We start from the raw sequence: 10488 nt of genomic DNA, 5'->3' as shown, positions 1-10488 counted from the left end.
TTTGTTCTGGGGGGACGTGGAGTTGACTTGACGGATGAGGATATGAAGCTGTTGTTCGGGCTGCAAGGTGGTAATGTATTCCTTGATTTGACGCCACGACCAAGGCCTGCATCTGATTTTGTCCAGCGTAGGTGTCCAGGGACAAGCAGGATAACGGCCAAACTTGTGAAAGATTTGCTGATGGAGGCCTCGGTGGGGGACACCCCGAACGATCATGAGGATACGGCCAAGTTTCTTTGTCTGTATGTGTGTGGGAAGCTTTTGTTTGCCACGTCCGGAGAGACCATGAGTTGGACCCTGATACGGTACGTGGACAACTTTGACGCCATGAAATTATATGATTGGGGTGCAGCTGTACGTAATATGCTCATGTGTTCGGTAAGGGACTTCCATCGGACACCGGAGAAAGTTACCGGATGCGTAGTTGCTTTAACGGTAAGTGTATAACCTGTCTGTGGGTAGTTAATTTATTGGCTAACCTAAGTTTATGGTTTTTGTTAAGGTTTTGGAGTGGTTGTTATTATGGTTTGCTTGTTTCCTGCTTGTTTGTGTTGCAGTTCTGGTTGTGTGAACATACAAACATTGTGAAGCCGAAATATGGTCACAGGTTCCCCAGATTCCTCAGATGGGACGTTGGTGAGCTGCTCTCCACTTCACAAGGTCTGAAGCTGTCCGAGACAAATAAGTTTGAGGTAATTATTTATGAATCATTGAGTTTTTTGACAGGTTATAATGTGTTCTATGCTGTTGTTGTTATGTGTGGTTGCACTGACGTTGGGTTGTAAAATATGCTGTTTTGGCTAGGTGGTCACGGACGAGTTGAGCGTACAGGTGCACGAATTGTCAATGTTGGAGGGGGAGGGTATGTTGGGGGAAGGTAATGTGGGTCTGGTTGAAGAAGAGGATGGTAAAGTGATAGGGCTGGCTGTTAGTGGGACTGTTGAAGTGGCTGTTACAGTGGAGGGCAGTAGCCATGGTAAGCAGTGTAGTGGGAGCATACATAAAGAAGACGTTAATGTGCCGTTTGGCATGCGTAGTCTGGAACGTGGGGGTGTATCCAGCGTGGTGGTGGAGGGAGGGGATGGTAAGTTCTTACCCCCGTTCAGTAGTCCGACCGGGAAGAGCAATTATGGACATGTTGGTTCAAGAATTCCTGATTTTGTAACTGTGGACGCAGAAGACAGCAAAGTTGTAATGGAATTGAAGAACGAAGTTGATAGATTGAAAAGGATGAATGAAATGCAATTAGTTAATTTGGTGGCAGGATTCGAGAGCATTTTTAAGGTGAAAGATGAAGAATGCAAGAAACTTATAGCTGAGAATGTCGAGTTACGACGGAGCCTTGCAGCCCTTGAGGAACAAGTTGCTGAGCAAGCAGTGCATAGTGTGACGCAACATTTTACCAGTGTGAATGTAACGGACCCTCATGTTGACGGATATGTTGTTCGTAATGGGGATGGTGTTGGTAATGTACAGGACCACTGCCCCACTGTTGAAGGTGGTATCATGGTGGACGCCTCTCCTGTCGCATATGTTCCCATAGTTGACAACAACGAAATGCACGATCCCATCCTAGCAGATGACAGTGACGTTGTTGTTGTGAGTCCGTTATTGACGGAAGGTGGCAGTGCTGTGGGTGGTATGAACTCCTTTGTATGTAACATCAAAGGTAAAGTGAGGAAGAATTTGAAGTTATCGGGGTTTGAGTACCCAGAGTTGAGGCGTAAGGGACGGGTGATGAACAACGAAGTGAACGTTTCTAAGACCGGGGGGGTTAGATGTAGTGTCGATGTGATGAAAACCCAAAGTGTAATTGATGTGGACAGGGTTGGTGACGGGAAGAAAATTTTCACAGGTTTTGGAATCACGAATCGTAACACAGTGTGGAAGATGATGACAGAGACAGAAAAAGATGTGATAAGCAATGCGTATGATACATACGGTGATAGGTCAGTACGGTGTGTGTTTGTGGGTTTAATTTTTAAGTTGTGCACTACTAATTGCAATGGTAGTTTTTTGTACCGTAGTACACAATGTTAGTGTTGTTTATGTAATTGTAATGTTATATGTTGACACGTGTGTAGGGCTGTAATGTGGGTTGGTCGAATTGATGGCAATGCAGTATATTTTTCGGACGTTAGATCACTGGTGAGGCAATTAGGTGTGCGGGGGAATGTAAGTGTTACCAACTCCGTTATGGGTCATACTAGTTTACCGAAATAACTGTTTTGTGAATATGTGTGACTGTGTGAATATTGGTTTCATTTGGATTCTGGCACTATTTGTTGCAGGTTATTGACGCCTTCGCAGAGGTGCTGTCTGATGAGCAGGAAAGGTTGAATGCGGGGAAAGATTTCCCGGAGAACTCCTTTTTCTTCAGCAGCATATGCTGGGTAAGTGTTATTCAGGTATCCATTGTGTGTCATTGTTTGTGGATGGTGTTGACTGATCTTGTTGTTTTGGTTTGTTGTGTGTTTGATGTGTGCAAGACGTGATGAAAGGTGACAATGTGGAGGCAAAATTCAAGTACGTGACGAGCAATTTACATGCTGGTAGGGATGCACGTTACATCCATTTCCCGGTTTTCCACCTTGTTCATTGGACGTTAGTGGTTTATGATACTGAGGATGGAAACTGGAAGCACTACAATTCGATGCGGAGCAGGACGGGTACCGGCGGTGTGCACTATGCGGAGGCTATAAAATTGGTGTGTTGATTTGAATAATGATAGAGTTGACGAGTGTTGGACTAACTTACGTGTATTGGAGGTACATGTTATACATTCTCATTGGGTTTGTTTTTATGGCGCAGAAAAAAATTGTAACGGACATTCAGCGGCAAGCGATGGCTGCAAATGGATTGGATCAGCTGGTTGGTACGCAGGACTTTGATATGATGGTTGAATCAGTTTCGGAATGCCCTCAGCAGCGTGCGGAAACGTAAGTGCGACATGTTTTTATTTATTTATTCTTTTTAACAAAAGCTTGTTCCTGTAGAAGATTTCTGATGTGTTTTGTTGACTGACCGTTTCTAATGTGTGTTATTGCAGCACGGACTGTGCGATTATTGTTTGCGCAATAATGAGACAATATGTGAATCATGTTGATGTGGGGCGGTCGCTGGAAGGAGGCAACTGTAGCGTGTTACGTGCGGACATGGTGAAAAGATTCATAAGAGATCCTATACGTGGGGTGATGAGCAACATGGGCCGAATGGTTGGGTGAATGAAGTTCAATTACCGTTACGTTACTACGTACTGCAACTACTTTATATTTTGCTGCATAGATTACAATTTGGAAATAGTTTTTTGGTTGGTAGTTGCAGTACATACTGTTTTATATTTTGTGTGTTGGTTTTTGGGTTTTCGCATTGGCTTTTGGTATATAATGTGGGTTTTGTCGTGGATATTTTTGGTTACGCTGAAATTAAATTATGCGTAGATTATAAACAAATAAAAACTATTACGTTACTCCGTTTCGCAACTGTATTGAATTATAGTGATCAATGCGGCCGTTTGAGATACTGATTTACTGTTGGTCCTTTTTTGACAAAGTGTTATGCATTTATGTCTTGGTTATATGTATGTGTGTTTGCATTAATCTCATCCGTGAATGTGTGTGTGGCGTGCTGTACGTGTATGTGGTGGGGCATCACGGATGCCTCTGTTGATATAAATGTGTTGTCGAAATGGGATTTAGGTTGGACTGATATGGTATTGTAATTTGGTTCTGGCTTGCGTGGTAAGAAGTGTAGTATGTGTAGTATGGTGCAATTCTTGGATGGGAGGGGGTTTATGTGTGCTAAGTTATTGATCCTGTTCGAAGGGGACGTTGTAGTGTTAATCTGTAGTTACATCGATATGGAAATCTAACTTACTGGTTGTTGTTCTGTTCGTCTTGCTGGCGGTGTTTGAAGTGCATCGTTTCGGGTAGGGTGCAACTGTTAGTTGGTGTCTGGAATGTCGGTGTGTGGTGATGGTGTGAGTTGCAAGTTTTGGTTGATGTTTGCATTGTAAATGTGTGTTTGTGGCATGATGTTCGCACTGTTAATCTTGTATGAATTAATGACAGAGGAAGTAATATGTTGTTGATGTGCAAAGGCTGGTGTGATATTCACCACATGACGTCCACACGCTTAGGTTGGTTACCCTGCATGCTGTCATACCAAACACGAATGCAGATTATTTGCATGTTCTGTTGTAGTTGTAAAAATACTGCAGTTCGGGATTCACGTAAAGACACGTGAAAAAATGGTATGGGAGGTATAAGCTGACATATTGGTTCAACACACGGATGTCAAAGTTTGTGACGGAGCTACGTTATCTGCTGTGGAGATAACACGTATGAAATTAAATGAAGGAAACCTATTATTAATAACTGAGTGTGCCAATGATAGTAAATTGGCTATGACATTGTCGTGTGGCGTCGCACACAATTATTGAAATCGAAAAACAATTGAAACAAAAAAATTGCGTCGAGGAAAAAACTGGAACAGTAATAAGCAATTATTGTGTCGAATATGGCGAGGAAAAAACTTGAATAGTAATAATAGTTTAGTGCTAGTGTGGCCGGGTGGAAGGATGTGGTTAAATGGGTTCGTTGCATGTCTTCCTGTTATGATTCCCCATGCGCCCACATCTGCCGCATCTGATTTGCTGAACATGTTCCCCCTTTGACAGTATCCTCTTCTTCTTCGGTCTACCGGGTGGACGTTTCACGGCAGGGGGCTTTATGATGTAATCATTTGGGTTGAAAGGCGGTTGCTCGACAGTGGGAATTGGGAAAATGCTTGATGCGTAAGTGGCCCGAAACTCGGATACGTGGAAGTATGGTTCGACCAATGTGTTCAAATCCTGGCCACTTTTACGGACGGCAACCATCGCATGTGCGCAAGGGAACCCATTGAGTTGCCACTTGAAACATGAGCAAGTTCGTCGTCCGATGTCAACAGTGACCGATGGGAAAGAGTGCACTTCGTACACATCAGCGTTTGATTGGCTCACTTTCCATGATCTACCTTCGTTGAATGCTTTTTCTAAACGATCTTCCATTTTGGGACATATGGTGCCGGTCCACATTTGGGAAGCGTCTCTACGTTTCGCCATTTGTCGCATCAATTTGGTCCGTATGCTGTCAACCATTCTTGTGATTGGGAGGTTACGGGCCTCACGAACCCATGAGTTGAATGATTCTGCAGCATTTGAGCACATTTCGCCATAACGTCGCCCCCTGCAAAATGAGTAGAAAATGTAGGTAAATAATTATGAACATTATGAGGAAATGTGTTGTGCATGTGGTTTTTATGAGTAACATGTGGGACGGACCTGAAAAATGCATTTGCCCAATGTTGTGGATGTGTATTTGCTAGGAATTCAGATGCAACAGACCGGCCCGATTTTTGGAATTGTTCTACTCTGTGGTTAAAAGCGGTAACAGTTGGTGCGTATGCGCAATGTCGTAATTTGCTAACCAAACTTGCCCGATGCATACTGTTTGTGTAACGCAACCTGTCCCTTAAGTTCCTCTGCAAATGTTGTAGACAGAATGCATGTTTTGCATTCGGAAATACGGTGGGCATTGCCTCAAGCAAACCAAGGTTCCGATCCGATACGAATGTTAGAGGTCTGTCACCATGAACCACCTACGCGAGATGATGAAGAAACCAAGACCAGTTTGAGGTGTTTTCGGAATCCACCACCGCATATGATAGCGGGAACAAACCTGCAGATTTGGAAAATTTTGTAGAACTAAGTATGTACTGCATGCAAAGGTTGTGACAGAAACATAGCGCCTGGGGTTAATGACCACGTTAAAATATAGTTTACTGGTGGTGCGGTTGGTTGTCATGTGAATGGGGTATTGTGATTGTGTAAATTGAAGGAACTAACCTTGGTTTTCGTCTTTTGCAGTGGCCGCAAGTAGAAAACCTTTGAAACGGCCTTTGAGGAACGTGGCGTCTAGGAAAAGCAGAGGACGGCAATGGTGGAACCCGTCGATGCATGCTTTGAATGAAATGAAATAGCGTCTGAACTGTTGGGTGTGATCATCGTATTCAATGTTAATGTAGGTCCCGGGGTTATGTTCCAATACTGCATTACTATACCAACGTAACTGGTCAAACGAAATGGAATGTGCACCGAACAATTCTCCCCTCGCTTTTTCAACACCGAGCCAGGCCACCCGGTAACTTATATCGAGCCCGTAATCTTGTTTCAAGTCCAATATCACTTCGGTCGGACGGGTTAAAGGTCTATCACGCACACGTTCAGATATAATGTCGGCCACAAGATCAGACCCAACAAGTGGGTGTGTGGACGTACGCACAGCCACGCCACAAATGTGTTCACTGTTCCATTTTCGTAAGTAGAAAAATCCGTTTGCCTCCAATTTCCGTCCGTGCACAGACCACGTGCAAGACTTTGATTCGTTCATAGCACATATAGCCGTTACCCGAACGGAGTCGTTCTTCAGAAATTTGATCTGGAACCCACATTCAACGGCGTATTTCCGTAGTACATTGCGAAATTCAGAAGCCCCACCTTCGAAATGTTGTCCAATGTGGGTAAAACCTTTTGCCCATGGAGCGGAAAGGAAGACTTTCTCCTTGTGGGGACAAAATGATTGCAGCAGGTCGACTTCATCATCCATTCCGAAATCATTAAGTAGTGCATCCCCCGATGTGCCTTGATCTTGGATTATCATTGGGTCAATGGCATGAGTGTTGTCATCCCGCTGATGATGTTGTTCAATGACCACGTCAATTAACTACAACTGGAACGAGCGTGCAAGGCAAACCATATTCTTCAGGTCGACATCATTCTGTAAGGAGAAGTTGTTATAGCCGAGAATCTTATAGAACAACTCGAAATTTCCCGGCAGGAGTCCGGAAAACTTCGAACAAACATAATCGACAACCTCAGCAAATGTGTTTGACGATTGCAGATTATATGCGACATTCGTGGACCGGTAAGAACAAAGAAGCATCAAAAGGGCGTCCATCTGCATAACGGCACAGGTATAAGTAAGAAATAACACACGACTAAGTATGTGAGAAAGACCCATAAGCCGAAGATGAAAAAAATTGCGATACAAATGCAACTGCAATGGGAAATTGTGCATCGTTGTCAATGTGTGGTTACAAGTGCGTAGCGAACGGGAATACATGGAATTGGCTATTGTGTTCATGAAGTCGAATGTTCATCTGTAAACATTAACGTGTCGGTGTGTTCCACAACATCGACGAAATTGTGCGGGATTACTGAAGTGTGGGTATGATGAGTGGGGGATCCGTAACGGAAAATGAAGAGAGAACCTGTGTGATATGACGGTGTGAACGTAAGAGGCTGAATTTCTAAGCCGCAGAGACGATGATGAACCCACAATGTAAACCCTAATTATAATACCTCTTCAATGAATTTTGACCCACTGTCAGGTTCCACAATTGCTAGGATTGCGCATACAAATATGGAAAAACAAAACATCCCATATAATAGCTGAGGCCATATCCGTCCAGGCCACACAAAAAAAATTTAAAAAAGGACTTATGGGTAAGGAATCCCACCTAATATGGAGTTGTCAATCAAAGAAAAAATCAGCAGGACTAAATGGAACACAATTCACCCATAAAGGACTTTCCGATAAATTTTCCTTTAAAAAAATTATAAGATGTTACATTACTTTCTTTATTTTTTTACACAACTTTTATAAAAAATTAAAATGTTATTAAAATACTTTATTTCCAAATGAGGCCTTAGATAAATCGGGTCGAATTTTTCGCACCATGTTTGGGAAGTGGGCTGATGAGCTTTTTTTTAATTAAAATGTCAATAAAGACAATATGTTTAAATAGTTAATAAGGTAAAATATCATATCTAAATTATAATTATTTCACTTTTTCTTTCACAATCATCAAATTAACTACTGTTGGAAAATAATGAGTTTTTGGTGACTTTAATGCAATATTAAAGTGAGTGTCAATCCTCAATTGAAGTGAAGTAAAGTAGGTTTAGATTCTTTGTAGTGAGATCTTTATACTACAAAAAGAATGACTAAAAACTATTAAGGTTTGTATGAGGAATTGACTCATTAAGTTGGCCTCATGAAAAATGTGTTGGGAAAGGTATAAAACCTTGTATCCCACATTGATTAGAGGAGAGCATTGATGAGTATTTAAATATTATTTTTTGCATAAGGGTGTAAGCCCTTTGGGGCATTCAAATTTTTCGAAGCAAGGGAGTTATAAATGTTTTAAGGATGGACTTGGGCCAAGACTATAGTCCAAGTTGGTTATGCAAAAATTGTCACACGCATGTGCGCCGCCTGGCTGGACCGAACCGAACCAGGTCCTGGTCTGTGATCCTTGGGTCATGGATCTTGGAACTTGGATCTTGAGGCTTGCTGGAATTGATTGAGTGTGGGGGTTGGGCTTGGCCCACCCATCTTAATCTTTTTAGGCCAAGCCAGATCTGTGGACTGCAGATATATATACACAAAATCTAAGTGTATAATAGAGCTGGTAACTCCTCTATTCATGATGGATTTAATCCATCTGTTTTGCAGATTAATACAGAATTGATTTCTGCATTTGTGATAGGCCTTGATGGTTGTTGCCTTTTCATCTCTCCCTCTATGTGTATAAAAGAAGACTCTTCTCCTTCATTTTGTTGACCTAGAAAATTTGCTTCTCTTTGTCTTCCAAAGTTTTCTCCAATTTTTACATTCTCCCTATGAGAGAGTGCTTCAAAGTTTTGTTCGCTGAAGCTACTCAGTTGGTGCATTGTTGTAGCTGGTCCAATTGTCGTATCCTGAGAGACAGATATCGAACAATCTCCATCACGCAACCGTTGAGGCGACGAATCTGTTTTGAGGACATTGTCTAGTGCAGGCTTTAGTTTGCCTTCTGTTGCGATTTTATATTATGTATTTCTGTTCTTCTACTTGTAATTTCTAGCATGATGTTGTAATTTATAATTGTAAATATAAAATATGAATTTATTTGTTCCATGTGATCCCACAATTTATAGAACAACTACTCCCTTCGTCCCTAACTGTTAGTCCCTTTTGAGGAATCTTTTTTTTTTTTTTATAGTACAATTATTATATTTTAAAAATATTAACTTTTCAAAATTATCCTTTAATAGTACAATTGTTACACTTCGAAAATATTAATGTTAATAAATTTAAAAATTAGTCATTGATTTTTGAAAATAGACTAATATTTTGGAATAATGAAAAATAGAATAAGATAATAATATTTTGAGACGGAGGATAAAAAAAAAAAGTCAACTATCATCCAAAACACAATTTTTTTAGCCAGACTAAGGCCTCACTTGGCAATATTCAACTTTAGCCTTAAAGTCAAAAAATACCAAAAAAAGTTAAAAAGCCAATAAACTGTACAAAAAAGATTTTTTTCTCTCTACTTTTCGTAAGTCTTTTCATAAAAAGCCAAAAAATATACCAAACATGCTAATTTTTTTAATCTCATATTTTAGCCAAAAAACTAAAAAATTACTAAAATAATTTATTTCCAAACGAGATTTTAAAATAACCAAAAAGTCAATTAAAATAATCAAGTTACCAAACAAGCTCATAATAACACATTTGCACTAGAGAAGTATTCATCAATCCTAGCCTGACCCAGCCCATGGTCAAACCTATATTTTTTTACATGAGTAATACTAAGGATCATAAAAAAAATATCATGAAGATGATCATGAAAGATCATTTATCGTTAAATTACACATACAATAAAACACCACACACTAATTAAAAGATGAAAAATCTTCATGAAGTATTTCATGATATTTTTTCATAATTCTTAATTTTATTTTTTTTACATAAACATCCCACAGCGATGGTCTCCGCCACCGCCCTTACTACCCATACTCACACCATTGCCATCACAACAAACACTACTACTAATATACTACACCACTACCATAATTTTGCCAATAGAATCACATCTCTACCGTTGCTTCTCTTACCAGCACTACAAGCTTTCACTTTCTCCACTATCAGTCTTCACCACAACCACTATTGCTGTCCTGGTCATCACACCATCACAACTACCAGCGCCAACACTATTTTACTTCCACTATGTCATGCTTACACTGCAACCACTATTTCTCCACCTCACCATTTCATCATTGGCGCACCAATTTTATCTCACCACCACAATACAAAAATGTATATATCAAACAATATATTTTTGTTCAATAATTAAAATTTTATAAAATAATTTTTCATCTTAAAAATTTAATATTAAGTTTTCAGTACTTAATTTTTCATTTTTAATTTTCAATTCATTTTTTATTTAATTTTAACAACAAATTTACATCATATAAAATATAAAATATTTTTTTAATTTGTTATATAAATAAATTTATAAGTTGGGCTTTGGGCATTGTTTTCAAGCTTGATCACATTTATAAACATGCCTAAAAAAATTACCGTATAACCTATTTAAATTAATACTCGATGTTTTAAT

The sequence above is a fragment of the Camellia sinensis genome, chromosome 11, assembly GCF_055761805.1.
Source record: "Camellia sinensis isolate YWXY chromosome 11, ASM5576180v1, whole genome shotgun sequence".
NCBI lineage: Eukaryota > Viridiplantae > Streptophyta > Magnoliopsida > Ericales > Theaceae > Camellia > Camellia sinensis.
This window is presented reverse-complemented; position numbering follows the sequence as displayed.